The sequence below is a fragment of the Drosophila virilis genome, chromosome 2, assembly GCF_030788295.1.
Source record: "Drosophila virilis strain 15010-1051.87 chromosome 2, Dvir_AGI_RSII-ME, whole genome shotgun sequence".
In the NCBI taxonomy this organism is placed as follows: Eukaryota; Metazoa; Arthropoda; class Insecta; order Diptera; family Drosophilidae; genus Drosophila; species Drosophila virilis.
In genome coordinates, this window is record NC_091544.1 from 19,485,809 (window position 1) to 19,510,009 (window position 24,201).

General features: G+C 41.1%; 1 protein-coding gene across 1 annotated transcript in view; it reads left to right on the forward strand.

Annotated features, from left to right (window-relative positions):
* Positions 1 to 13,372: 13,372 nt before the first annotated feature.
* Positions 13,373 to 24,201, forward strand: part of Sb (serine proteinase stubble) — a 29,734-nt gene continuing 18,905 nt past the window's right edge. The window contains exon 1 of the mRNA XM_070206823.1: positions 13,373 to 13,617. The gene's annotated coding sequence lies outside the window, so the exon portion shown is untranslated. The remainder of the gene's footprint in view (positions 13,618 to 24,201) is intronic.

A 24,201-nucleotide genomic window follows, 5' to 3' on the forward strand; every position in this document is an offset into this window, starting at 1 on the left:
ATATACACTAGGAAGACTTAATATACACTATGATATACACTTCAATTCATGGAACGATGTTATGCAGAGGGCTACAATCTCTCACTGCTTAACGCGGCGATGTGTGTTGATTGAGGAACACAGTTTACAAAATTGTTCAAACTCAAAATTGAAGATAGAGCGCTTCGTTTAATACTGGATACAACAGAAATATAGCTAGGCAAATATCAGGATAGAGATCCATGTATGTACTTTTTCATTATTGATCGAAAATGCTGCTCATAGGGAAACTCACATAAGCAAAGCTTATTAAAACGACTTCACAACGATTTCTACTATGCAATTTTTGTAGATACAATACTTAGTTTGAGTTAAGAAGCATTTCATATTATATTTAATTATATTTCCGTTGACTCATGCAAATAACTGAAAATTCAAATAGCTGACCAAACAATCAACCGAAATCTGCCAATGCCATTCAAAAGGCAAGCTTTTATAATAACTAATAAAAACAATGGGAAAATGAAATGAAAAACAACCACTTAATTATATACACATAAACATGTAGTGAGACAAAGATTGAGATATCGAAATCATGTAGCTGCATCCTAGACAATTACCTATTGGGGCATAATTATATCAACCATTGCCCATTCCAATGCAAGTTCACCCTATGTTCGGCTTTAGATCCCTCATTGGGGGCACTTAAATATTCTGATAAGGCTCACGGTGCCCACTATCAAAGCATTTCCCCTTGCCAGCCCCACAAAGATAATAAAATAAATCGTTTGTTGTTTTTGCTGAGTTGTTTGTACAATAATTTTGATTTTAGACTTTTATACTTGTATACTGCTAACTACGATGTGTTCTAAAAAAAAAAGAAAATATGGTTTAAAACTTGACTAAATCTCGTGTCAGACCGAAGATAAAGTCGAGCAACCTAATTGTTTTTTTTATTGTAAAAACCAAATAAGAAACGAAATAATGAAAAACGAAAAACACTTAAAATTGATTAGCTGTAATTTTTGATAAGCGAAACATTGCAAATTTCGTACAGTTTTAATAAATACCTTAAGCTGATTTATAAAGTAAAAATCAATACAATATTAAAATGAAAAAATATCTATTTGTAAAACAAGATCAACAACTGAACAGGAACCTGTAGATAATATACGATCTACATAATTATGATATGAATAATTAATACGCGCTTACGCATACATATGCATATGCATACATAATAATAATAATATACACACACACATACACACACATAGATTTATGCATATACCATATACATGTGTATGTACATAAGTAACCGTGTGAAAAACAATTATAATTAAAATACATAAATAAAATTTACATACACAATAGATATTTGATATAAAAAAAAAAAAACAAATGATTCGAGACATGTTTCTTTGTTTTTCAGGAAGTGCGAAAAAATCCCCTTTTCAAAAAAAGAAGCTAGCCTCCCGACCATGTGCCCATTATGTATTATATATGACTATATCGAAGAATTTATTTACGAGCTTGGGAATCATTTTAAAATATCTGTATAGTTTTGCACTAAAAGATTTCACGCCCAATATTATATGGTAATAGTCCCTATAATATGCATACAAGTAAAATTTGGATTATAAAGCAATTCTATGAAATATTCTATATAAGAGAGTGACTTGCTCGTAAACTTAACTTTGCCCAACCCTGATGATAACAAATTAAAGACACACCCATCTGGGTAACAGGAGACTTGTAACGCAATAGACCTCAACTCCCGTGCTTCGGCATCTTCGCCAGGCTGTTGCAAATTGGGTCAAGACAGCGTTAGCTGCGTGGCATGCGCTGCCCAAGCCCAAAAAAAAAATTAAGCGAAATGTCGGACTTGACCGACTTAAATATTCGGGAGCAGCCTGAAGGTGGGCTGGCAGCGCAGCGAGTGCGTGACAGGCGCGCTTTGAAGGTGTCCATGGAGCGCGTTGTGTGTGCCGCGTGTGTCTTGAGTGTGTGTTATGTGTGCGCACCCGCGAACAATGCGTTTTGTCTGATGATTAATTGCAACACAATCTTGGAGGCCAGAGAGCCGCCGTCGCCGCCGCTTTCCCCAAACGAGCAAACAGCTAAATGTGTAAAGACGCACAGAAACCCACATATGTGTGTGTGTGCATAGGAATATACACACAAACACACACAGAGATATATATATATATATATATATATATGTATACCAATTGCAAATGTGTATATAGACATAGACAGAATGTGTGTCGCGACAGCAGGCGGATATATTATCTGTGACATGAAGCTATTAATTTTTAGCACTTGCCACAAACAAAAAAACAAAATTAAATTTTGAGCGCGAGCTTGATGAAAGCGAAAGTAAATCAAGGTATATAAAATATAACTGAATTGTACGTAGATTGGACTTGGGCTGGGGCCCAGTTCCGGGCGCTGTGCATCCTTAAGCTGCCAAGCCCAGACCAAGCCAGGCCAGGCCCTTGAAAGACGTGCTAGGAAAAGTGCGATTAGTGCTTTCCCTTTTAATGCTGCGACAGCTTATGACGGATGACAAAAAATGAAATGGCCAACACAAGGCACTGCCGGAGCCGAAAAGCCGAAGAGAAGATACTCTTGGAGTAAAGTCAAAACCATAAATGTAAAATATTCTATCAAAGTCCAATTTGTATTAAATAATTTAACATTCTAGTTCACATTATAAACAATATACTTGATGTTTGATAAACCAATTTATTTATTTATTGTTGAAAATGTTCATGATTTGAAGAGAATTTAAATTTATATAATGAATTACAAAAACTCAACTATTATTGAGTTTTGATTTTGATTTTTGCTCTAGAACGATTCCTTTTTAGCATTATTTATAATGTTTATAATAGTTTTAGTAATGTCTTATAGTTTTTTGATAAATCAAAATGAAAGAATCAGTATCAGGTTCTGGATTCCATCCAGGTCTAGACTATGAATTCTTAACCTGAAATAATGAAAGTTGTGATAAAAATTTAGTTTGAAAAAAAAAAAAATTATGTAGCTGACCAATTGATCCGAGAGTAAAAATAAAGTTTAAACGATAAAATAAAACTTATTATTATTATAACTAAACATATAGCATATCTTGGCAGATGGTTATGACAAAGTTGTTGGACCCTTTGTTAAGTGTATTAGCAGCAAGATTGAAGGTTCGGGGTGTGGGGAAACGCTAACCGCGTCTCGTTTTCTTTGTTTGCAATGCGTTTTTCGCGCTTTTCATTTGCGAAACGATTTTTCTATTTTCACCTCGGCTTAAGCTGTTTGCTTTATAGCAATGTGAAAATGTCTTCAAACTAGAAAATGGTCAGCACAACAGCAGCAGCAGCCGCACCAGCCGCAGCATCAACATTGGCGGCAATGGAACTGCGACTGGGCAGCAGAGACTTGTGAGTACTCGTATGTGCTGGCACTTAACAGCTCCAGTGCCCGCTCCTTCCTCCCGAGCCGTTGGCTGACTAAAAAGTGAAATACATCAAAGCACGTCACATCCATCAGACATTATGAGCAGCACGAGAGCACGCCCCAGACCCAGACCCACACCCAGAGCCAGTCTTAAACTGAAGCTTAGAGGCTGGCCAAGACTAGATACCCAGCAAACGGGCTGAGCACGCCGGTATGTTTGACAACCAGGCCCAAAAGCGTCGCTAATGAATTGGAATTGTTTAAAGAGCGCGGCGAGGGGCTACTTCAGCAACAGCAACAACAGCAGCAGCAGCTCCAACATCAGCATCAGACTCAGCTTTGGTCCCAGTGTCGTCTCTTGCAGTCGCTGCAATCGAAATTAATGAAAACTTTCGTTTATTTAATTGCATAGCAGCCAGACAGAGAGAGGGAGAGTCCATGTCTAAGCGCAGAAGAAGGCTACAGCTCGAGCAGCTGATGTATAAGACACGTCTCATCAGTCTCAGGCTGAGTCTCAGTGTTTATGGGTTATGGTTATGACCATAATGAAATCTATAGGGCAAGACATCGACAGCGGCATTTGAGTGAAAATGATTGATTGATTGATCGCTGAGATCGCTGCGTTCCCTGCTGCTGCTGCTGCTGCTGTTGATATTGTTGTTGTGGTTGTTGTTGTTGCTGCTGCTTTGTGGATCGTCATCGTCTAAACGCTCTTGCATTGTTGCCTGTGATTGCTGTGTTACTCCTTTTCGGTGTACAGAGATTTGTTGACTTGGATCAGACAATTATTATTGTTTGTTTCGAGGTATTTAGTTGTTGGCAGATTTCGCTGCAATTTTTTGTTTATGGCTTTTAAGGTTGAAACATGATGTTGATTGAGCTGTTCGACGCCGCCAATTGCCAATCAATGCGAACTTATATACAAACGTGCTCGAATATACCTCCATGGGTTGTTTGGGGAAAGTTATGCATTTCAGTTGGCCGGGTGCGTGTATCCTGTCTACAGCTTTTCAGAGTCTCTTCTGTAATTTCGATGCAAAGATAGTGTTATAATTATATTTTGGAAATGGAAAAATTCTTTGTCGGGCAAGTAAGACTTACAGATTTTCAGACATTATAAGTGGTATACTTTTCTTTGAATATGTGTATAAACGGCTGGATATGTGATATATAGATATGTGTGTTGGTGTGTATATAGATGTATGTGTATTTAATCGAACATAGACCAAGTGTTCCTCCCGTGGCTCTGCCATGCGATTCTCATGAATTTAAGTGAGACATATAGGTTTTCAGACGTTGATTTAATGTTCTACACTACCAAGTTGTTTCGTCAATCTCATAATTTGTTCTCTACTTACCATAAACTCTCATTGTTATTTGTCCTATCTAGGTCTCTTCATTCTGTTCCGTGCTTGTTTCTTTCTTTATAATATATCTTTCATATCAATTTAGACTTGCGCACGGCTTATCTGTCAGTTATTCAATTTTTTCTGCTTCTTAATTCGCTCTGCTCATATCTAATCATTTTTCGCTAACTAGCATATTTCTACTTTCTACTACATGTTAAAGCACTTTTGTGTAGCTGATAGCCCAATTGATTTCTTTATTAAATGAATATTATGCATTTCTCGTTCGGTAGCAGCTTTTGATTATCTAAAGCATTCACTTGGCCTGGGCGAACATTTTCAACTTTGACCACAATTGTGAATATGTATTTGGATATGGATGTGGTGTACAACTGGCGGATAAGCATGGCTGCACATGTCAACGCCACTTGCCAGTGGTTGCCCGTGTTGCCCCTGTGTCGGACTGTGGTCCAGTTCCGAGTTGTTGTTGCAGGCAGGAAAACGGGTCAACATTGCAGCAGCTCGTAATTCTACTCCCATTTGGGCCGACGCTGCTGACCAAGTTGCGGCACAATGCGCCAACAAACACAACAACCACAACACTGGCCAAATAAAGACGCTGGACACTTTTTTGAGCATAGAACGGAACGCCTTTATTATAAGTATGACAAAAAGAGAACCATGTAGGAGTTATATGTATGTAGCTATACGAGTCCATGCTTCATGCGATAACCTAAAAAAGAAAAATGCTCGTACACATTTTTTCCTCCTCATCTTTTTTGTTGTAACTAAGACATTTGGCCGACAAGGCGCTGCGATGCTATGGAATGGAATGGGTTGGGAGCTTTGGTTGTAGTCGAGGCTAAGGCTGTGCCAGAAAAAAAAAAAAAAACAAAAAATAAAAACGGTGAACACACCTTAAAAATGTCGAAAAGTGTGCGGTGATAAGGGGAAACATTTGCCAGGTTTCTAATTGCGACTGGACAGCGTTAAGACATGAAGCCGTCTGTGACGGATTTGGGCAACTGGAAGGCAACTGGAAGGCATATATGACCGTGACCATGGCCAATATATGAGGTAGCCGTAAACGCCCACCCGCCTCCCTGCCTGTTGGCTGATGAGCTGTTGTTTGCTGACGGATCTTCTGCGCCAGACAGAGGTCCGTTAGTCAAAGAATCAATTTCCTGGCCAACGCTTGAGCTTACCTGGTCGACGTTCCTCCTATCCTAAGTAGGTGTGGCACTGCCGTAATATATGTGTGTACACACCACACCACCTTTGACTGCCACCAAGACTGGGGCCCGGTGACTGCGACTGCGGCGGCGGCGGCGGCGCCTTGCATGTCCGGCCGGCAGGCTGGCCACTTGCAGCGTCCATTATGCAATGTCACGATTCGCGGGCGCGTATAATGAACTTTTGATGTTGTTACTGCCACATAGCTAGACTAGGTCTATCCACAGTCATGGTCGTACATTTAGCTCATTTGTGAGCAGAAACAACAACACCAACAATAACAACAATTGCCCGGCCGCACAGGTTCCCCACAGCACTAGAGATGAGCGTAGCGTGCGTGCGTGAGTGAAATATACCGTTAATAAAAAATTTTCTAACTAATAGTATTATTTGCATTAGTGTGTTTTAATTTTTTTTTTTAAATAATACTCAAAGTATTGTGCATATATGCATATATCCTCATCAATATTAATATCAAATTAAAATAACATATATGGGTTTATTACAATTACTCAATCTGTGCAGTATTATCAAAATTTGATTTTAGGTTAATAAAATATTTGTATATGGTATTTATAAGCAACTGGACTAAGGAATTGAAAGAAATCAACCTAATTATAATAAATAGATTATAGATAGTTTCTTAATATCATGCCTCACTTAATGGAGCAATAATTGATAATTTCCAAGGACTTTTAGCTGCTTGTATTTATATGAATGTCATTATATGATTTTCTATCTCTTACCTTATCCAAAAATAAGTCCATATTTTCAAAAAATATGATGTAAACTTGTATTCCGGGTATTAGGAAAGGATTAATGTGTAATCATAATCCTAAAGAAAGTTCCAGTAGTTCCAGTTTAATCGTGGCAGTCAAAGCCTGTAACCATCTTCAAGTTGATAGCTAGTCGATCACGTAGTCATCTCTAGGGTGGGCACATACACACAAGCGCACACACACAAGGTTAGGTTGCTTGCATATGGTTTGAAACACGAGCAGTGTTGGTAATTGCTTTATAAACGTTTTTCCATTTTTTACTTTTATTTTTTTTTTTATGGTTTAAATTTGGTAGTTCGTTTTTATTGCACGTCGCATTGGGTGGCATTGAACCTGAAGCTGAACCCGAACTTGGGCTGGCAGATCTCGGCCTAGCCGTTAATGCGCCAAAAAGCCCCAAAAGGGCTGGGCGCATTGACATGGTTGGGTTTGCTGAGTGACCAGTCAGATTTGGCTCTCAACATCGCAAAGCGCGTCCATAATCACAATCATCTGCCTTATGGAAGGGCCTGTTCCTTGCTTTCACATATTTCTTTCCCTGTGTTTTACTTTTTGTGTGTTTATTCTTTTTTTTTTTTTTTGGGGAATGGCGTGGAAACCGCTGATTAAGCCCAACACCGCAACATTCAAAAACGTGCCACATTTGGCAACTCGCTAACCCTTTACCTTGCCCAGTCCCTGTCCCTGTCCGTGTCCAGATTCTGATTCAGATTCCCATCCTGATTGTCCTCGTTGTTGTTGCTTTTGATTGGCGTTTGCTGATTTCGTTTTTACTGACAACATAATATTAAAGCCAATTAAGGCTAAATTTATGCGTACAGCATTCGGCCAATACAGCGAACTGCCAACTGGCAACTGCCAACTGAGCCTTCTTTTTGGGCCGCAATTATTGGCCAGCGGTCACTTTGGACTCTCGGACCTGGCATTTTAACTGCCCAAAGTAAACATTTCCTTGTTCTCGGCATATTTTGGGCGCATTTCTGAAATGTGTTGCCCGCTGCCGCAGCCCGTGGGATGTTCGAAGTTTTTGCCGTTCGCTGTTCGCTCGCTTGTTGCTTGTTTCGGGGCATGCATAACTGCAGTTTGTGGCAACATGTTAATTTCTTCATTGCCAACACGTTGCACTGATATGCTAATTTTTATTTGTTGAGAGCCTAACTGCAACTGCTTTCTTTTAGGTTGTGTGTAAAAATTAACAAATTTTGTTGGCATTTTTTATGTTTTTGAGGAAAAGGAAGTGCCATCGCGCATCTTCGTTCTGTGAAACTATAAAAGCTAGACTTAAATTGGTTTTAATTATATATCAGCTTTTAGCTAAGCGATTACAACATAATTGAATATATGAATAAGGGTTCAATCAAGAAAAAAAGACAGAAAGAAAAAATTGTATGGCATAAGCAGTTCGAAATGAAACCTTTTTGGAGTTCGCAAGGACTTAGCTCTGCCCATTATCTTGCACATCCTTGGATTATCTCTTCTATGGTATCCAGTTTAAGGTCTCTTTTTCACACAATGACATTCTTTAACTAGTACACTATTATCTATTATTATCTATCAGAAGATGTTATAAAAATCGTAAAAGAATAACTGTAGTTCTAAAACTTAGTGTACAGAAACTTTAGTTGCGAAACTTGAAAGCTTACTAGATGATTTATATAAATTTCGAGATAGAATTGAATATTTTTTATGTTCTTCGAGTTCTGGCTCTGCCAAAAAATAATTATGTGCTTTTTACATACTTAAAACAGTAAGGAATTGATATGAATATTATTAGGTGTAGATGTGGATATGGCTCGATAATACTCAAAAGATAAACTGGAAGCCCATTGACCACAGTCAATCTAATTAGTTAATAATGCACTAATCCAACACTTGCAGAGCTCCCGGCATGCGGCATGCGGCATGCAACGAAGCATAGCATGAGCACATTCCATGGCCAACATCATTCAACATTCCCATACTTTTATATAGGCCATGCAGTGTATTGAATTTCAGAGCCAAGAATAACAACAACAATATAATCGGACAGTGGACGTTGGACGGAAAATATGCATACGATGAGTTTTACCACCCGTGAGTTGCAGTCAAAAGAAGTGTGGATGCCCCGTGAAGAGGCCACTGCCACCGTTACAATAACAGCGGCAACAGCCAGCAACAACAACAACAACAATACGCGAGGTGTCTACTCATGCAACATTGCAATTAATTAAATTTTATTTTTAAATAATTGTTTTTAATTAATTTTTAAGGCTTTTGCGCAAATTCATGCAACCGCCAGTCGCAGCAGATGAATTGCCCAGGTGGATATGGATGTGGATGTGGATGTTGATGCATTTGGAGTGTGCCTTATGCTCATGCAATCGTTCAATCATTCAAGTGGACGATTGCATGTGTGTGTCTGTGTGTGTGTTGCGTTATGATGCAGTCGATTTCTACGTTTTGCCAATTTATTAGCGTCAGAGTCAGAGGCTAATGAAACGCGCTTTTCAAATGCAATGCTCTGGGGTGCATTCAACCCAGCTCCGGAGTGATATAACCAATGACAGGACTGCCCAAAGCCCAAATAATTGGAGCATGCGAGTGCCACTCAGAGGCGCACCGCAGCGTTGCACCAATTTCCAAATGCAGACTGCAGACTGCAGCATGCCAGCCAGCTAACTGTTTGTTCTCTTCTTATTTTTTTTTTTAGTTTTTGCCCCAAAATGTGTGCAAACTCATACATAAACATAAACATGCCCCATGTCCAACTTTGGGACGTAGCTCAGGAACATCTTTTTGTTTTGGCGTTTACTTTTTTTTTATAGTTTAAGTTGGAATTTAAGTTAAATTTTTTTTACTGTTTTTTGTGTTTTTGTTTTTTGACTGTTTGGGTTGCGTGCAAAGTGCGATGATCTTGCGGTGAAATTTTGTGCTCAAGCGGTTAAATTGGTCAGTGAGCAAAAATGCACAAAAGGCAGCAACAACAGCAAACAAATGAAATAAAATCACTTGCTCGAAATGTGCTTGATTAAAAGGCTGTAGCTACGGACACGTTCGCATTGGACACGTTCGCATATAATGCATGTTCATATAGCCTTGGGTTGGTCTGCATCTTAACGGCCGGCGGGTCCGCTTTTGCGGCTCAGGAGAAAGGTTGATGTGAAATATCACTTAAGATTTGAGTATCACCAGCAGCATAAGCAGCATAAGCAGCAGCAGCATCAGTTACAATATCAGCAGTTGGTGCCTCGCCTGCAGTCCCTTGTGCACTTTCTTTCTGGCTTGACCATTTGCTCAATTTAAAGTGGCATCAATTATAGCGAACCCATCCATTAACTGACCAGTTATCCCTCATTTTGTGATCGCTTATCGCAGCCTACAAATCCACATGCACATACATCCTCATTCCCGGCCGTTTGCCCTTTACAACCTGTGCCACTTTTCTGTTCTTCTCCTCTTTCCCAATTGGGGTCACGCATTTCGGCGTGTCGAAAGGCCCACGGCTGATCGGGGTAGACACAACGACTGAGGTAACAGCTGCGACAAGACCCAGGCTCAGGATGATTGCACATAATTAGTTGCAGTCTGTATACAAGAGGAAAAAAGGAAGGTGTATAAATCCAGGAAAAAAAGTGCAGAAAAAGTTATAGCTGGACTTAAAATCAACAAAATCAACAAATGTTGTTGTTGCCCACATGCCAGCTAAATTAAACATTGATTTAAACGTCATATAGATCACATTAATTTTCGTTCTCTATTTGAAGCCTAATTAATTTTAAATTATAGATGCTATAAAACTGCAATAGTAATTTTTATATCGAGTTTGATAAGTATCCTGGAAAACTATCTTTTGGTGCCAGAATTCATTTCTTTATATATTCAAAGCTTAATCAGTTTGGTTAGTCGTCTAGCTAGCTTTATGACATTCTGTTAATAAGACTTGACATAAAAGAGAAATAAGGCAAAAGCGATAACCTTTTCCTTAATTTGCTAAATTCTTTCAACAAGTAGAATAACAATAGAATAACTTATTTTGTTAAAAGGATATACAACATATGGTGAGCTCCAGAGGGAGAATGACTATTAAATCTATCATTGTACTAGACTAGATCAATGATAGATTTTCATTTGATGTTTCGATGTAAGTAAGACATCGGTCTTTCAGACATTCAAAAATGTCATATGAAAGGTGCAACATGTCAAGCTTCGTTTCGATGATGGAAACAATGATTATTTTAGGCTTACAGCGATATTAGAAAGCAAAAGGTAAGAAAGAAAATATAATTAATGCTATGTTCATCTGTCTGTAAGTAGACGATTGCCTTTCGTAGCTATTCTCAGCACTTGAAATATATACGTACACACTATATGTATCTCCGTGTATAGCCGCATCGGAAACTGCATTAGGGCTCTTAATACAATCGTGTTACAATGTTTGCATAGCTCTTAAATTTAATTGCTTGATTTGCTCCACTGGCAGCACTAGAATATCGCCTTTCACCTCCATCAAAGTTGCCAGTTCATAAATCTTGCTAAGCTAGAAACCTAATCTCAATCCAGCGAATACGGCGTGCGACAAATGTGTTGTGATTGCTGCGGCTACCACTTGCAACAGTTGCAGGTTGCAACAAAGCTGCAAGTACTTGGGCGAACCAACTGCTGGCCACCCAACTACGCAGCTTGAATGGTTATGGGCTCTATGGCCAGATTGCGGCCAGATAGAGAAAATTTATTGTGTTAGCAGCGGCACGAGTTTGCATTTTTTTTCTGCACTTGGCGGTTGCTGTATGCGCATTGTGCGCTGTTGTTGTTGTTACTGCTGCTGGCGTTTGGGGTAGAATTTGTGACACGACCTTTAACGAGATTTTTCCACCTGGCGCATCAACACGCGACTTTCGAGCGTGCTGCGAGGAGGCTGCGAATTGCGAGTCGATGTTAGCGTCACATCGATTTGTACCAACACATGTACACGCTGCAACAGCAACATCAGCAACAGCACCAATAACAACAACAACAACATCAGCAACAACAACAATAAACAAACATTTGTTGGAGAATTAGCAAGCGACAGCAGCTAGAGACGAGTCTCTAAACACACAAGTGTATGTGAGTGTTTTGTGTTTTGTGTTGTGTGTTGTGTGTTAGTGTATGGCAATATCTTAACCAACTTCATTATCGGTATTGCTAGCTAATGATGAGACTGGCACTGGGCATGGGCAGCATCATCATCAAACGTCATTTGCGGCTGCTGCCGGCGTTGCATGCACATTGAATTCCAATTGGGTTTGGCAGTGTGGCGCAAACTTAATTGTCAAGGTTCGTTAGTTTTTTTTTTCCAGTGCTGTCGTCGTTGTTGTGGCTGTGATTGTTGTTGCTGCCGGTGCTGCTCTTTCTGCTAATGTTCGTTTCTAATGGTCGTTTTGAGTAACTGCACCAGACCCAATCCTAGTCACAGTCCCAGTCACAGTCAAAAGAGCCAGTAGTGCCACAGCTGCCAAGGAATTCTCAATATTTCCATTACTTTGTGGTCTGCGTCTGGGATTTCTTGCGTTCTACGTTCTACGTTCTGCGGCTTTGGCCAGCTCTCTGCCGCCTCTCTTTTGGATAACTATTTAATTCACATTGGTGGAAACTTGATTGTACTGTTGCTCCAACCATGCACAAAATGAGAAGCAGCAAAACGAGCTGAAACGTCGACGTCGACGTCGATGCCGGCATTGACGACGCTGCTGTGAAAAGATTTTTCACATTTGTAATGCGCTACTTGGCTAATAGCATGTGGGTTATAGGGACTGCTAATTGTTATTGATGTTTCGAAATTGTGTTTTTTAACAGAAGAAATTTCACTTTCTAGCCTTAACCCCGTACTGATCTTATTTTTTTAGAAAAAGATATTTTTTCGATAAATATTAATTTTTGATAAATAATTTGAGAAAGAAAGATAATGCGATTATTCAATAATTTTTATTTATTATCATCCATCTGGACTTGAACCAAACTGTCCAGTCGTAAATTGTTTACAATAAATATGACAATCCAAGTTTTAAATCAAATTCTGGGTGCCTGAAAGCCAGATAGTTGATTTGAACTTTGAACCGAACTACGGATCATTTTATGGCCGTGTTTTGAATACTAAGTATTAGATCATATTTTCTCACGTTCATTTTTGGAGCAATAATGAAAGTTATCTTTGGTAGACTCCTAAGCTTTGGGTGCTACATTTGCGACTTTCTTTTGCCATTACAGATTGATCTGTGGCCAAAACCACTTAGTATGTGGTATCAGCCCATTTGGGAGTGCAAGTGGGGCTTTCTATTCATTAACAGACCGAAATATATTAGCTGCGGCCCATCGTGTAGCGCATTGCGCGGTGCAGCTAGCTCAGCCATAAATTTCTGTACGCTGCTCACATTCGAAGATCGGGAGTGAGCTGTGGTGCTGCAGTTGGGATGCAAGGCGGATCGCTGCCGCTCCGTTGGCAGCGTCGGCAGCGCCGGCGTCCGGCACATGACTTTCAGTTGAAATGCGTTTGATCAATGCTGATCGAGTTAGTTTTGTCAAGATCTCGTCTAGGCCAAGTGCGACCGGCCAGTGGCACAGCAACCGCGAACAACAGAACAACAATACAGTAGAACAACAGCATAAGGATCCTAGCAGGATACTGTGTGTGCCCGCCCAGCTCTGTGTCGCGTTACAGTGCAACCAAAATAACGGTGACGGTAACGGAAGTATGCTATTCGTAATGTGATTAACTAACGAACTGACCGCATTACCAGAGTCGCCACCTGCGACTGCAACATTGAGTTGCAGCTCCATCGGACCAAAGCGTTCGCGAACATCATCAGTTTGTGGTATGTACATAGCGCAGATCGGGATTCGAGTTTCGGGATTCGGGACTCGGTGTTTGTTCTTGTTGATTTTTGTGCTTGTGCTCTGTTCTGCATTATGGGCTCTTCCATTCGCTGGTACGCATATTTAAAGTTTGATATCAATCTTTCGCAGGAATGAGCAATGACACTTAATGGCATTTTAGTCCCCCCAGTTTATGGCCAACTCGACAGCGTCGCCTTGTTAAGTGTAAACGTTAAGTGCCTTGTTATTTAATTCTCTGCTTTTATCTTTTTCGTACATTTTCCCGCTCTAATTCGACTGGCTGTTAAAAGAAAAAGCAAAAAAAAAAAATGCTTTTACCCCAGAGTTGATCTTGTCGTGCTCGTCTCCATCCTTCGTTGTCGTCGCTGCAGTCTTTGCCTGACTGCCTCTGGTGCAGTGTTTTCGGTGCCTCAGTCTCAGTTCTTTGGGCTTGGTCCATTATCACACGCGACATTAAGTGCAGCCATAATGTAATCGAGCATTTTCTTTAATTTACAGTTAATTGAGTCTTATAGGGTAATTATGCAGTCGTCAGGAATCGCGTCCCTTGTTCGTTGACTTTGGCATGCTACTCTTACTCTTGTATAACACATATAAAACCCTCAGGCGACTGTCTATGTGGCGTGTATGTAAATCAATCAAAGTGCTTTAGTTTAGGCCTTAATTAAGTCGCGAGGGTCATTAAGTTGCCGGCTGTAAAGTCATCACATGACCAGCGCAGACCGGAAAAACTTGCATAAGCATTGAAGGTGTGCAAGTTGACTTGGGTCCTCTGTCTGCCCGATTAGGCAGTGAAGCCGAGAAGTCGAGTGTAGCCTCGAGCCTCAAATGGTTTACAAATTGCAATTGATGTGATAAGCCCAGCCACTGACAATAAACGAAATGCACAATCAATCAGACAACCATCGAGCAAACCACACACAAACGTGCGCCAAATCATTGCCCCGATAAACCAACACCAGTTCACATGGAGATCCAACCGGTCAAGCCAACTGCTAGTTGAGAACTGCTCAACTGCCCAACTGGCCAGCCAAGCTCCGTGCCCGTCTATATAAAGTTAGTTGAGGTAGGGTAGAGTAGAGCTTGCAGTTCTTGGCTGCTGCACCTGTGGCAGTTAGAGAATCGGGCGTTCCCTGGTAACCACTGATTTCCGCAGCTGACGCTGCAAGTGTCTGAGAAACCGTTAACAATCATTAGCAATGAAATCAATTGGCCCATATCGAAATAGGTGTATGCGTGGAATGTTTATGTGTGCGTGTATGTGTGTGTGTGTGTTTCTGTGGCTTTTCGCAGTAACCACTTCACAGGAAGTTCAACAAGTTAAGATCTCTATGTTTTTCCAACTAATCAGCTAGACAGAAATACATATATTTATAAAGCCAACAAGATGGCTTGTTGTTGTTTAGCTTCTTTTTTTGTATTAAGTGATTAAAATTGTGCTGTGAGATATCTAAAATTAACATTGCTACACTTGGATTTTACAATTCAAACAAGTATTTTAAGGATTATTTAATTTTGCCAAGTACAGTTAATTTTGATCTAATCTTTGAAAATTTCTTCTCTGCTTCCAATAAAATACATCAACTCACGTTCAAAGGTATACTTGTTTTTGATATATCTAGATATTTGGAAATTTGTTTGAAGTCCATTGGATAAGGAACCAATAGATAAAATTAATGTATTCCTCTAATTCTAGTTCCGTGGATTGAAGCTTGACATTTTAAGCCGACACTTTGACCACCATTTCCTCCAAGGAGGAATGGATATTCTGAAAAGTGCGGAAAACCCCTCAAATGAATTTGAGCTAAAGTTAGAAAATCAGGTTTCAAGCTCTGCCATTCAGTCAGTCAGCACAAACACATTTATATATATTTCTATAGAGTTTAGTCTTATTCTAAAATATACTTTTATTGTATCTAACAACATGGGTCAGAATAAGTTATAAAAGCAATTAAGTAAAATATTACATGCACAGTTATAAGTTATTTGATATTTAAATTAAGACAGGTGCAAGAGGTGCCTATCAGAACTGAGTACTTTAGGGATTTGAAAATGAATAATAGGACCTAAGTATCAATCAGGAGCAATTCATATTTAAAACAGATCCCTTGGTCACTTCACGAAGTTAGAGTTTCGCTTATGTGAGAGTACAATTAAGAAAATTGTTTTTAATGCGTTCAGATTTAATTTAATGGAAAGCACTCAATCGGTAAATTCAGTTAGATCATAGCTCATAGATTTATTATTGCTTTAGGAAATCAATCAACTATTTAGAAATTAATTTGAGTGATTGGCTTTGTAAGTACCTTGTTGACGTGGCAGACAGGCAGACAGTTAAAGATATATTTGGATTTGATGCTATGCAATGCCAGCTTCGATCACAATAATTACATGCAATTTACAAACTCTGATTACTTATGCTAATGCCCCCATGGAAACACAGATAGAAGTGGCTGCGGTCCTTTGGCATTTTGCATTGGCAAGTGCCAGGTCCACATTTTGCAATGCTGCTGCCATTGCTGCTACTGCTACTGCTACTGCTGCTGCTGCTGCTGCTGCTGGCTAACTGCCTACCCACTGATTATCTTCAAGAGCGTGGCGAGTGCGCCGCCAGCATCCACTAAAAATGTTTGTCTATGCGCAATGCGAAATGATTTGCAGAACGAATTGTGTGCTGGAAGGAAATTGCGTGCAATAAAAGATAGATATGTTTGCGGCGAGCTATCAACGCGTTGATCATTAGAGAAATATTCGACAGCCGGCAGACAACGTCTAACAACGGTGTATCGCGAGCACGAAGTGGTATAAATATTGGCATACGTTTGCTTATCTTGGTCAATTTATTGCTGCTTTTCCCCAAATGACTCAATAGCCCCGTGCGAGCAGTCCCATCTGTGTGCCACAGCGTCGAGCTAGTTCTGCACGCACGCACGCACGCACTTGCCACGAAATTAATGTAATTCTCAATTACGAAACAAGTTATGCCACAAATTAAAATTATGCAAAGTCTTGCACAGAGAAGAGTTTGCAGAGAGAAGCGAGAGAGCGCAACTAAGTCTAACTGCACTTTGAGTCAACCGAAGCCAGTTGTAGTTGAAGCTGCGGCCAAGACACTTGACCAGACACAGACAGCGGCACGGGTGTGCAGGTGGCAAGGATACGGTTACCGCTGCGAAAAGGGCGTCAACATGGGCGCCACCCAAATTAGGCGCACCTGCTGCAAGTTGTTTTCAATGTTATTAATTAACTGCAATTCGATTTGTGGCCACACTTTGAGCTGGGCTGGAGCTGGGGCTGGGGCTGGGGCTGGTTATGGCTCTGGGCCAACATGTCGGCTGGCTCGTATGTGTCTCTTTGGCAATCATATTCGCAAACGTTTGGCAAGTACAAGTAGAACCGAAGCGACTTCCACTGCCACCGCCACAGGTCGCCTGTTCACCTGGTCGCAACCAGTCGCAAGTCAAGGCAAAAATTGTTGTTCGCGTTTGTTTTTCTTTTTTCTTTTTTATTTATTTGTTTATTTTTTTTTTTGTATTTTCGGAGGCAAATACCAAACACGTTTCGCGGAACAAGTTCAGGTGCTGGACTTGGACTCGGACGCGGTTGCCGACTCCAACTCTGACTTGGACATGGTCAGCAGGCAGCCTAGCACATTTTGCCTCACTTCATTGCTGCCTGCCTGGCATAGTATGGAGTAACATGTCTCAAGACTTGTTCCACCCTTTTTTCTAGCGCAACAAAGACGACAACGCGACAGCAACAACAACAACAACAACAATAACATGAACAATGTCCGTTAAACTGCTTTGGGCCATTGTCCAACATATAGCTGCTTAGCATTGGGTCAACTGAAGTTGTTAGATTTGGAGCGAGCGAAATGGGACCACGCACCAGACAGATCCTAAAGCTGCGGCTTATTTAAATAAAGGTGTTCGCTGACGATCGTTGCGAGGCGGCTGCCAAGACAGGTGCTTGTTAAGATTGTTGCCAAGCAAATTCCAGATACCAGATATGAAATGCCCCGCTCTTTATACCACATTGTACATGAGTTACGGAGTTTGTTTTGTGTACTGCCCTTGGGCAAATGGTTTTTATAATAAAAATAGATGAGGCTGCAAGTGAAAAGCTAAGTATTTAAGCTGAATCTGTTCTGCAAATGTGTTAAGAAAACGCATTTCATATTATTCGGCTGTTAGCCTTCTGTTCGTTTCTCTTATCAATGAAAAGAGACTCTCATAGCTTACATATATCACCTTATAAAAGAAACCGAACCAATTTTAGTCGACTAAAATATACCCTGCGTCCTGTTACAAAAATCATGGTATAGATTCATATCTAATAGATGACTTTTTATACCCTGAACCCATTAAAAAGGGGTATACGGGTATATTGTATTTGTGCAAAATCCAAATGTATGTAATAGGCATTAAGTATATCCTTTAGTCGTAAAGAGCTAGAGTCATCAGATATAGATCAAGTATATATTTATTTTCTATATATTAAGCAAGCAGCAGCGTATTGCTTGGTGGTTCTGATATTGAAGAAGGTGCAGGGTATTTGCTAGTCACCAATACTGGCTAGAGTCCTCACTTGTTCTGGTCTGGTACTCATACTCAATATGACTCGTATTTGAGTATAATTGGTACTTCTATACCTTCTAAACAGATTTTTAAAATGTAAATACGTTAGCATCTAAAACAACCCAGATTATAACATGTTAATTATAAAATGTAATTCGTCAATATTTTCAGCGAATTCCTCAAATCGTTGGCCAATGCGCCTTTAAGAATATAGATCATGCTTTAATTATTAATGAGGAAATATGTAATACATATTTGATACAAAAGCATAATTACTTCTAAAGTGTTGAGAAATATGGGCCACTGTCGAATATTGAGTAAATGGCTCTACTAAATTGGTATACAATTAACTTAAGATCCTTAATGATGATCTTGAAACTCCTTAGAGAGCGCACAGAAGTTGAAAATAACTTTTTCTATAGATATTCGCCCATTGACCAATTGTGTTTTTACGATGCCGCCGAAGAGTGCTCCATTTGGACAATGGACCCACATGCTAGTGTTGAATTTCACTCGGCTAATTGCTGCTGATGAGACTAACATGGATATATATTTTATATAGATGTTCATGCTGGCGGCGCCACATAAAACGCACACATTTCAGCTGCCAGCAGAGCGTGTGTGGGTATGAGGGGCAGCAGCAGTCCAAAGACCGTCGCACGGTCGCTAGGGGACTGGGGACTGGGTAGCCTGGGAGTTGGACAGCCTATGGAAGCGAAGCTGTAAACTTGCATACAGCGGCCACATAATTTGGAGTAATGGACTTGAAGGAGCTCACTCATGTTGTGCTGGCGGATGTGCATCAAACGCCGGTCGATTGCCCAGAATTGGGTGAGCCTTGGGCATAGGATGTGGGATAGGGTACGGACAGAGTATGTCCACTCAGTGGAGTGCCTTTGACCATAAATTCTGTAAATTCAAAGCGCGAAGGAATGTCACTTGCCAATTATTAGAGAATGTCAGCTTGTCGCTGATATCTCTGCCATGTTTGTATTGACGATCTCAGCTGCCGTTTGTTGGATGCTGGAAACTGGGAACTGTAGCTGCTGCTGCTGCTGCTGCTGCTGCTGGTAGTGATGCCGCTGCAAATCTTTGCAGAGCTCTTTAGAGGCATCGGAGCGCTCCACTTATCGTTGCTTCATATCTAATATAGACAACTAAACAGGTTCCACGCACTGCGGTCGGTCGCCTCGCTTGTTGGTTGACTGGTCGGTCGCAAAGTGCAGTTCAATCACAGCATCAATCCCAGTCCCCCCAAGCAATATTCCCAGTTCAAGTCCAGCGCATAGCCAGGGCCACGCACTGACACGAGACTCTTGTTTTAATTGCTGCACTGCGTCAGCTATTCAGGACGGTAAAAAAACGTTTGACAAATGCAATGCCGACAATTACATGCGTTGCAATACTACTATCTGCCGACTTCAGCTGAAACTAGAACTCATTATTGTGTCATCATCATCATGATCATTATTATCATCGTCGACATCAGCACCATCATCATCATTAATATCATCAACGTAGTGCCTTTGCATTAGTAAATTATTCGCAAATATTTTCATAAGTCGCATTCCCCATTATAGACAACTAATTTTTGTGACTCTCCATAAGAACAGGCTGGCAGCTCTTTTCCGGCTGGAATCAAAGCGAACCGTTAAAAGGTGCATTTAAGTAGTCAAATAAGGAAATTTTAGCATAAAATACGATTCAGTCTGGTTGTATAGGTTTTCTTTTTTCTTAACAGGTTCTTAAATACAACTGTTTTGTCATGTATATTTATGCTTGTTAGATTTCATTGCATAATTCGCTTTCTAACATCCTGTGCGAAGTCGGACACAACGGCTCAATCAGAGGCCCAGTCCGTGACACCACTGACCTTGTGCCACTTGAAGGCGACCCAGACAGAAGTGAAAACAAAATCCCTATTCAAATTTGTAAGCTGAACAGGCAGTGGCTCTAGCACTAGAGCTGGCACTGACATTGGGACTTGTGCCGTTCCTTGCCTGGCAAGCCACATGTTGTCTGAGTTGAACTTGAAGTGCGGAACCAGATGTAAGTAAGTAACGGTCCTGCGGCAGCGGCTGCTGTGGCTGCCTCGTGAGAAATCAAACTGTAAAGTGTGGCTGGAGCTGGAGTTGGAGCTGAAGCTGGAGCTGGAGCTGGGGCTGGGGCCAAGCGGCGTCATGAACGTTGTTGCCTTGGCTTAAACAGGTTGCAGTGGTCGTATACCATTTTAGTTTGTTGTGCTTCCTCTTTGGCACGTCTGCACCGCCGGTGGCGGCATGATGAGCACACACACACACACACACACACACACACACAAACATACATATAGGCACCAGTAGAGGTCTAGAAACTCAAATAGAGAGAGAAAAGTTTTGTGTGCCGCGGTATTGGTATTAGCCCAAACCAATTGCACAATTTGTAACAGCTTTTGACGTTCGTGCGGTTCATTGGCGTGCGGCCTGTGGCCAAAGTTGCAACTTGCCACTGCCACTGACTATTGGGCAACGCCTTTTCATATGGCCGATTTGAAGGTACCCCGATTCTGGTATGAGTTTCCACATGGACAGCCAACTCTGATTTGATGTGTCACCTCTAGGCTTGTGGGTGTGAGCTCTTCAAACTGTGGCACATACCTCAGCCGGCGGTATTGCAGCTGATTGAAGCAGCTGCAACATATCGTAGCAAAGGTTAACTATTTCTTGATTGGGCCCAAGAGCCTCCGCAGAGCGCAACAAATCAGTAGTAACAAATTTTCGCTGACGAATTCTATTGCTGAATATGTTGCCCAATAAGATAGTATGGGATTTCTCTTTCAAATATTTTTTCGTATAAGTATATGTTTAATTAAAAACTTATAGACGTAGATTGGAATTTTTTAAAATTTTTGGAATTTTTTTTATTTTATTTAGCCTGTGCGTAATATGCTATACATATAGCATATGAGGTTAAGTCGCAAGCTTTTCGGGAACCAGTCTTTTGTGGGTGAATCATTTATTCTTTGTGATTGTAAAAATGTTTCCTTCTCAGTAGAGGTTTACTTCTCTTGCCGTAGCATGTCAGAAATTTAACGCATTTTGATACCTTTAGGGGTATCACGCACTGTTGACCCAAATGATCTTTAGAAGCATCCTACCAACTGTAGTTAAAATAATTAAGTCGTATGACAAAAGTGATTAAGAAAATCGAAATTTGCTAAAATACTCAACTTATTGTTACAAGTTTTTTGTATACTAAGCAGATAACGTGTAACTTTCACATGAAGATAAATTAATTATTGCGCACATAAATATTTAAACTGTGGAACTCTCGCAGCTTATCTAAGTGTGTGATTGTGTAGAGCTAAGTGCACTTTAGCAAATCAACAGCCTTCAGCAATTTAGGTGCATTGCCAATGCTATCACACCTATGCATCTTTCGCAGCCTTCAGTCACATACACCTGTAATTTTCGCATGGCACCTTAGGTGCCCCGCAGCGGAATTGGCGGACTGGCGGGTCGGCGGGGTGGCAACAAAACGAGCATTAGCTGCCAAAACAGTCCAGCATAATTTGTTGGTACCTTCAAGTCAGAGAACGACAGCTCAGATCCAGGAAGGAACTGCTGAGGTTGCGGCTGCAGTTGTTGCGACTGAAGCTGATGCAACTGATTGCAGTTTCTAACAGCAACGCTGCAATAATTTTGTAATTTCTCACTCACTTAATTTAGCACAATTAATCTCAATTTTAGCTGTCAACTGCCGCGCCGGCCGGGAACTTTGGCTAAGACAACGGCCTCATGCGCAGAGCCAGGCCTAAACTTATCGCCACGCATGTCTGGCTGTGGTGTGGCTGCTGCTGCTGCTGCAGCGTCAGCTTCAAGTTCAGGTAGTGGGAATCTTCACATAAATATTGGACTGCCGTTATGTTTCATGTATAATTTGTCACTCGAAATTAATCTACGAACGACTTGAAGCTGGTGTTGGGCGATTTTTTAAAGATCTCTGCTCGCCATCTCGTAACACGCATGCCAAGCCAATGACTTGGCCCAGGCGTATGACCGCATTTGATCTTCTGGCAGACGGTAGCAGTCGGTCTGTGGTTCTGTGACTTTTCGGCAGCATTGTTTATTATATAATAGTGCCAGCTGTTAAATGACTGTGACCGTCTTGCGGCCAACAATAGCAATTGGACTGGGTGTCGATGCCCCCCTCAATTTTGGAACCCAAACTTGAACTCGGACTGGAGCTCGTCCATTAAGAGCTGTTAGGGACTTATATAGTTATTTAAGTGTTGTTTTAATTTACATTCCGCTTGCGCTCAGGTGCGCGTTCATTTTTCGCCACATTTTGCGGTTTGGGCTTCGTGTTTTCAACATTTTCTTTTGCGGTTTAACAAATTTTCTAGTGATCTTGGCAAAGTCTTGTCTTTCATACAGGTTCTCGTCTTGTTGATGTTGACGTCGACTCATACACATGCTTAGATATAGATATGGACTTGGAAACGTAAGCAAACACAGGGGGGTCGGTTGTTTGGTCGATGGTCGACGGTAGGTTGGTCGCCTGGTCGCTTGGTCGCTTGGTCGGGTTAGGTTCTGGCTTGGCATGGCTCATCGTTGCTCCATTCCGTCCGCATTTATGGCAGTTGGCAGCGGCGGCAAGGTGTTATTTTCATTTCTAGGTTACTGACCCATGTCATCTGTGTGTGGAAAATTCAATATTGCTGTGAAAAATACTTACACAACTATTAAATAAAGACATGGCCACTGCCTTGGCCCGTCGCAGGCTGTGGCCTGTGGCCCAGCTTAGTATCTTCGCTTGGTACTTAATAATTACGCTCATTTCATGCATGCAATGTTTGGATTCCAGTGAATCGCCTATCGCCTGGCTACCGCCCACCCCCAACCCGCAGCGAGAACTTTAGCTATGGCTTTTCCAGCTCTAGCTGCTACCGTGTGCGGTAACCTTCAAGCTAACATGGAACAGATGGAAAAATTCTTCGACAGCTGCCGTTGACTGTTGCAGGCACCTTGCTGCTCTTTTCCCTGGCTTAATTAATTACCACATTCCAAAGGTTTTTAGCTATGTTTCTGCTAAGTATGGATGTTTGTGTGTGTGTGTGCTTGTGTTTGTCTGCGTGTACTGGCTGTCAGATTTCCGCTTGTGCGCGCAAAGTGCGGAACCAAATACGAAAGACTTAAGACACAAACTCGATTTTCACCCATCACAAGTTTGCACACTTCCTACTCAAATGGTAATCGATTGAGTTCGCACATGTCATTTGACGCGCTTTTGTGGCATTGCTGACAGCACACGATTACAATGAATGAAAATGACATGATGTGCACGCCAAGAGAGCAGACCAGGCCAAGAAGACATCTCCGTGCTGCCGCATGACAAATTGCGACCTATTAATCTCGCATGGACTTTCACTTTGCCCAGGCCCACATATCTTCTAGACTTTGGCTCTGCCGCTTCCACAATATTATGCAAATGTCAATCAGCTGCGAACAGTTGACATTGACAGCAGGATCGGGCCCAGCTAATGCCATGGGCTATGCCTAATCAGCCGCAGCATAATTGCCAATAAATATATATTGGCATCAGCGGCAGCGGCTAAGACTTTTTCTACAATGCATGCTGGCCATTTGAATTAACGTTTTTTCTTCAATTTGATTCACGTGTAAACGATTAATCAAGTTTCAAGCACCGATTACGACTGCTTCTGTGACTTGGACTGGGCCTGGTCCGGCTTAGCTAGCCTCTGGCTTGGACTTTTCTCTGGTTTGGGGCCGGGCGCACCGCTTTTGCCTTAGCCCGAAGCTTTATGTCGATGCTATATGGGTCAGTAAGGTGGTATTTTTCGGGCAAAGTCAAGAGCTTAATTTCAGTTTGAAAGTTCATGCCAAATTGATTGGTGCGAATATAAAAATAAATCTCGTGCAGAGCGTTTAATAAACATATTTCTTGGGGTTTTAAAACCTTAATGGACTATACGTATATTGC